Source organism: Dendrobates tinctorius, unplaced genomic scaffold, assembly GCF_039654945.1.
Source record: "Dendrobates tinctorius isolate UK_male_01 unplaced genomic scaffold, ASM3965494v1 ptg000040l, whole genome shotgun sequence".
Lineage (NCBI taxonomy): Eukaryota > Metazoa > Chordata > Amphibia > Anura > Dendrobatidae > Dendrobates > Dendrobates tinctorius.
The window spans coordinates 3,622,109-3,629,593 of record NW_027361708.1 but is presented as its reverse complement, the minus strand read 5'-3'; positions in this window follow the sequence as shown (position 1 = coordinate 3,629,593).

The window sequence follows — 7,485 nt, the reverse complement described above, 5'->3', positions numbered from 1 at the left end:
GTCATAGCGGTTCAGAGGGGGGGAGAGTCCTTGGAGTCGTTTGGAAATTGGTTTTGGAGACTCACTGTATAGGGCCTCCTCCGTTCATAGGTATGGTGGTGGTGAACTGGTGAAAGGGGGACGAGGAGTTTCCGACAAAAGGGGGCGGATCCCCTAGTTGCTTAGTGGACAATATATCTCGGTGTGTTGGTGCTCCTGAGCCTGTGGAGTAACGGCTGGGAGTAATATGATGGGTTTTGTCCACAGCATTTTGGGCTAATTCACCAAGATCTTGTGGCTTCAAGGACTCCTCATCAGTGTTCAAGTTATTGTATTTATGTTGTTCATAATACATTGTTATTGTTGTTTGTTGATTTAATAAAAGGCTGCTGTGGCCATACAAATTCCAAAGAAATTACAGGTCTCTGTGTGTTAGTAAGCGGCGTATTGGGTTTATACAGGTTGGGTGGTGTGGGGCGCTAAGATGCTCTTGTCTCCCCTCAGGAAAACAACTTGACAATACCAACGTCAAGAGGAATAGTTGCTTTCTAAACTGAGATTAGAATGGAGTTGCCAGAAGTAGTTTTTCTATCTCAAGTCAATATTCCAGCCTGTTATGCCCAGCAACTTTATTCTAGCCTCTACCAAGTCCTTTAGACTTTTTCTGTATATGTAGCATAGAGTTTCTGTATGTGCTTGTGTATGTACCATAGCCTGTGTATCAGTGAGTGTGTATGTGTATCACAGCATATGCAGGGCAGATTCTAGCTTCCCTGCTGCCTGAGGCAAAAATTAAAATGCCCCCCCTTCCAAAAAAATCATTAACTGGAACATTACTATGAGCTTTGCCGTCTCATTATGGTTTTTAGTGTTCAGAGCTCTGAAAACGCCCCGTCTGAGCATGCGGTAGTCACAAGAAGAAATTAAAATCCAGCTCGACGAACTGTGACCAGATTTTATTCATGGAAGTGATTGATAGAGGATAAAACAAAATCAGCAGTACAGCTTACATTATATGTGACATCAACTTGTTTCAGATGGCTGCAAACCCTTAATCAGGAAAAATGTTGATGCCGTTTACCAGGTAAGCTGCACTGATGATTTTGTTTTATCCTCTACCAATCACTTTAGTGAATAGTCTCGTCATAGTTCCTCTAGCTGGATTTTCATTTCTTCATGTAACTGTCTCATTTTACATGTCACTGTAAAATATACTTATTCTGTATATTTATTTATTCAGAACTAGAGATGAGCGAATATGTTCAGAAAACGATTACGAAACAGAAGTTGCTACTAAAGTATTTTAATGTAGATAATAGGTAGAGGATAGATAGATAGATGATAGATAGATAGATAGATAGATAGATAGATAGATAGATAGATAGATAAAAAGCCATCAGAATAGATGAATTACAAACAGTATATACAGTCCGCATAGAATAGATAGATATATAGATGTCTGTGACACACAGAAACACATATATAGATAGATAAAAGAAAATCTGGCAATTCAGCATCCAAGCACAGTAAAATCACAGTGTGACAGGTTAGAATAGAATACTTAGAATAGAAGTATACACATACAATAGATAGATATATAGATGTCAGTGAAACACACACATATATATATATATATATTTTTTTTTTTTGTATATATATATATATATATATATATAAAATAGATAGATAGAGAGATAATACCCTTAGAGCTTGCCAGGCTATTAATATCAGCTCACAGCTGTATACTTAGCCTTAACTGGCTATTAAAATGGGGGACCCCAAAAAAATTGTGTAGGGTCCTCCTATAGTTAATAACCAGCAAAGGCTAGGCAGACAGCTGCAGGTTGATATTAATAGCCTTGGAAGGGGCCATGAATATTGCCCCCCTGGCTAAAAATATCAGCTCTCAGCCACCCTAGAAAAAGCACATCAATAAGATGAACCAATTCTGGCACTTAGCCTTGCTCTTCCCACTTTCCCTGTAGTGGTGGTAAATGTGGTAATAGTTTGGAGGGTTGATGTCACCTTTGTATTGTCAGGTGACATCAAGTCAAGGGGTTAGTAATGGAGAGGCTTCTATAAGACACACCCATTACTAACTCCATAGTCATTTTGTATAAAAACGCGCACACACAGAATAAAATCATTCAATTGAAAGAATGAAATAGACTCCCTCAATAAATCTTAATTAAACCATACTTACTGAATCGCCCATTCCAGTGATGTCATTGTATCCTGAAAGAGAATTAAAATATAAAACAATATTCCTCAGCGTTCCACTGTGTACCTTTGTGAAAAGGTAGAACTCATAGATGAAATGATATATCTATTGATTTTAAGTTTATGTTCTGATTGACATAGCCCAGTGATATTGTAGTGTGAAGGAAAGAAGAGTGCGTGGCATTTGCCTTTTGTCCACCATCTGACCAGTAGCATGTTGAATTAGCACCACTACAAACCTTACTGATAATGATCCCCATCTTTAATATTTAAGATTGAGACAATCTTCTCCCTTCAGTGGTAGTGCGGTAGTGAGGTTGCCTGTTAACCTAACCATCAATTGTCTACTGACATTATAAACTGCTCACTCTAAGAATGCTTACTGCAATTATTGGTATCAAATTAGTACTCTTACCCTATTACTATGGCCTCACAATAATAATAGGGAATCTGTCAGCATGATTTTACTCCCTAAACTATTTATATGTGCATGTGGCTTTTTTATAGATAAGTTCAGCAATACCTTTACATGGCCAGTCTGTTCCTTCTTTACTGAGAAATCACTGTTGGAATTGACATTTAAATGATGCTGAGGAGCTATTGTAGATCTGAAGCCTTTGTCCCTCCAGCTCTATTCCCCACTGAGCGCTGCCTTTTCCTACTTGACTGGCAGCCTCTATGCTGTGTGACTTCAGGCAAAAATGCTGTCAGTCAATCTGGAAAGGCAAGCTAGGTGGGGAATAGAGCTGGAGTGACAGAGGCTTCAGATTTACAGCCTCATTTCAATTCAAACACTGATTTCTCAGTAATGGAGGAACAGTAAAAGTATTGCTGAATGTTTCTATGAAAGAGATACATGTGCATATAAAGGTTTTGAGGTGTGAAATCTTGTGGACAGATTCCCATTAAAAACCTGCACCATATTGATATTGTCTAATATGGTTACTTCTGCCCCAAAATCTAAAGCACATCACTGCTAAAGTTCTCATTCCAAAGCTGACCCCAAAAAGCAGAGTAGGCTAAGGTTTCTTCACTATTTCTCCTAATTCCTTTTGAAAGGGGCCTTACCAAACTGAATTAATTTTGGTGTCATTAAATGTTTTTCATGCAGGAATTAAAACCTAGCCTCCGCAGCTTCTGGTTGGAGTATTACCACACACAGAACGGAGGTCCAACAGCTTTCTGAGCTTTGATTCACAGTATTGTAATATTAACAGGTTACCTCGCTCTCCTTTTTCTCCATTTGAACCTTCTTTGCAGCCTCTTCCATCCCTTCCAGGCAATCCACTATGGCTATGTGTTCTGCATGATATAACATGTAATGGTTCCTTCTTCACATTTTCCATTATCTGCAATAATATGTGTGTATTCTGCAGAACAGCCTCGTTGATGAGAATTCTGTGAAACCCCGGAGTTGGGTGGTACGCTGAAAACAGCCTCTGTGGCGGTACTCTGCAAAACAATCTAATTGGGGGTACTCTACAAAACAGCCTCTGTGGGGGTACTCTAAAAAATTTGCTTGATGTAGGTACTCTGCAAACAGTCTCTTTGGGGGCACTCTGTAGAACAGCCTTATTGGAGGTACTCTGAAAACAGGATCTGTGGAGGCACTCTGCATACAGGCAGTGCAATAGTCTACTGGCCACTCTCGCTATGTATAAAGAGCGCGTAATACTCTGAACATTTTTTGGGTGCAAATAATGAGGAGAGCATCAAAGAAAGGATGTGGCCATGTTGCTGCTGGTGATGGTGTAGCTGCTGCAGGGAGACTGAGGACGTGGTCGATATGTGCCTGCTGCAAGCCCAAATGAAACATCTTCCTAGGGTGCATACATGGCACAGGACATTTAGCGTAATTTTGTAGGCCCGAATACCACTAGATGAAAGGTGAATCCAGAACAAGCAGAGGTGGTTTTAGGTCGGATGGTGAGAGTGCCTCCAGTGCCTTCACTTTGTCTTCCACCCGGTCCCCTGCTGAAAGCACAGAGTTTGCACCTGGGACCCATGACCATCTGTCTTCCCCCTCACCCTTTGCAAATCAGGATCAGGCAAGCAGTCTGAGTCCAAAGTCATGCAGCAGTCACTTCTGCTTTTTAATGACTCCTCTGGCTGTGGCTCCCTGGGCCATCTACCTGGCCCTGCCTTATAAGTGGAAGAGATTGAGTACACTGATGCCCAACTACTTGTTCTATGTGAAGATGAGTACATTGGAGGGGTAATGCAAATGGCAATTGGACAACTCTGATGATGCTGACAAAACACAAGTGCCAACTGCTGAGGCTTTCAGCATTGTAAAGACGAGCAAAGAGCACAGGAGTGGAGAATGGGATAAAGATGATGTGGGGATGATTAGGTCTTAGACCACACATGGAGTCAAGGCTATCCGAATGACGTGGGCAGTTCGGAGGAAGAGGATGTGGTCACAGTCAGGGCTGCCACCAGGAAATTCAGGGCCCCATACTGGCAAAATTTCAAGCCTCCTTGAGACCCCACCCAGGCTCCACCCCAGCTCTGCCTTCAACCCTCGAACCTTCCACAGTCCCACCACTCACACATAAAACTCTACATCTGCACCACGTCCTCACCAATCACACATTATCAGTTCCCATCTAACACCTGATCACATACATAACCAGCAGCTTTTGTTTTGGCTAAAAGATTTTTTTTAAGCCGCCACCATGACTAGGTAGACTCTTTTGGCTGGGCCCTACTCTACTCTAACCTATCAAATATTTGTTAAAATATCCAATACTCTTTTTAGTTATATTTTTATTTATGTTTCTTTAAGGGAATGTGTCACATACAATTTTTAAAATGAAAAATAATACTACATACATGAGACAAAAACTGTCACACCATGGCCGGCCCACATATTACTATCACATAGTGACCGAATAATACCACATACAAGAGACAAATACGGCCACAACATGGCCGGATCACATTTTACAACCACATAGTGACTGAATACTACAATACTGATCATTAATAGAAAAACAATACTAATTTTACCATAAACGTCATTATACACAGGAGCTTTGTATATAGTACACAGTGTTTAGTGTCAGTGTACATGTAATATATTGATCACCGGTGACATACACTGGAGCTCTGTATATAGTGTCAGTGTACACATAATATACAGTGATCATGAGTGACATTATACACAGGAGCTCTGTATATAGTGTCACTGCACAGATTATACAGTGATCACCGGTGACATTACACACAGGAGCTCCATATATGGTGTCAGTGTACAGGTAATACAAGGATCACCAGTGACATTATACACAAGAGCTCTGTATATAGTATACAGTGTATAGTCTCAGTGTATAGGTAACACAATGACTTACCAGTGATGTCTCTGGTTGAAGTCCTTCATCTACGCTTTTCTTCATCCAGCAGTTTGTCTGTTTTCACCAGCCCTTTTCGATCGCAGTAATCCACCCTCCCTTGGCACCCGCCTGTGTGACGACAGTCTTGAACAGACAATGTTATCCCTTCCGCATTCTCCTCTACTTCCTCCTCTTCTTCTGGGACCACCATCTCCTCCTGCAGGCTATTCAAAGTCTGCTCCAGCATATAGATGACCGGAATAGTGATGCTGATTACAGCCTCATCAGCTCTAACCATCTTAGTAGTCATTTCAAAAGGGTGCAGAGGTCCTTAATGTGTGCCCACTCAGTAAACCTGATATGCGCCACGTCCGTACTGCGTTGGCCCAGACTATGCAATATGACATACTGCGCCAGGGCTCATTTCTGCTGCCACAGTCACTGCAACATGTGCAGAGTGGAATTCCACCGTATCGGCACATTGCATATCAACCTGTTAACGGGCATGGAGAAAGACCTTTGTATCAGCGCAAGTCAATGACCAGAGGGGTGCAAATGGTGTAAATGAGCACACCGCTTACATTCTTTATGGAGCAGTTCACCAAAGCCAAGATAGTGGCAGCGAAAATGCTGTACCACCAGGTTGAGGACGTGAGCCATGCAAGGCACGTGTGTGAGCTTACCTCGCCATAGGGCTGTCAGTAAGATTGCACCTGATTGCAGTGAGCCACCTTGCCTGCTACATTTTAACAGAATCAGTGGTCTCAAGACACCCACACTGTTAAGAATTGTGACAGAGCACAAAGTCACTTACTCCGTCACTTACCCCAGCAGGCCACAGGTATCATTAGAAATACTGGTCTTGTAGTAAATCTTGCTTTCCTCCATCCAGGGTAATATTAGTAATATATCCAATCTGGTGCTTGGGGATGGGGACAACATGGGCCTGTGTGATTTCAAATGCCAGGGCTGAATTTCAGCCCCAGTCCCTACCTGGTAGTGAACACCACAGGCGAAGGAGAAAAGGAGAAATTGACAACACGGGCCGGGGGTTTGTATAACAAATCAACGCGCGTGATATGCTGCACCTGTTCAAAAGCACGTTTAATGTTGGATTTATTATAACCCCCCAGAAGTCTGTGATTGATCACAGCACTCTCATTAAAAAAACTGTCACTGCTGGAACATGTTCTTTTAGCTAGAACAAACTTCCCTTTGGGAATAGCACGAATCGCATTTTTGGGGTGGGAGCTCGAGGACAGTAAAATAGTCTTCCCAGCAGTGCTTTTTATGGCAAAGGGAAGATTCAACTCTGTTACTTACTGTAATACCCCAAAAATTCATGTCAAGAAAAGGAATGTCAACAGGCAGATCACTACCAGTGAAGCATAGATTACGTTCATTTGAATTGAGATAAGATAAGATAAGAAGGCAAGATGGCAGGGTGTTTCAGGGAGAGGCATCCACACATCTTGCCTTCTTATCTTATCTCAATTCAAATGAATGTAATTTACGCTTCACTGGAACATGAGCATATCTCTAATGTTAATAGCAATGATGCTGGTTATTGAGGTGCGGTCAAACATTTTTTGCTGCACATAGAGGTTACATTTCTCAACTCTCGGTTTTTGGTATTGAAAGGATGGACTGTATGGTCAGAGAAGGAAATTGGCAAAAACAATGTGCGTTACGTGAGGCGTATTGGATTTTGCAGCTAATTACAAAATTTCCCAACACCATGAACTTTAGAAATGATTTGTTTTACATTTATTGAACTTGTTTATTTTTGAATGTATATTAATTTTTGTCATACTTTATTTGTTTGTCATGGTATTCTGCCATAGTATGCAATATTCATTGGGTTCTCTTACATGTTATTTTTTTTAATGGTATGTTCATGTGTGGTGACTAGTTCAGCCTTCATTTTCACAGTGGTCTGTTTTTCAATTAT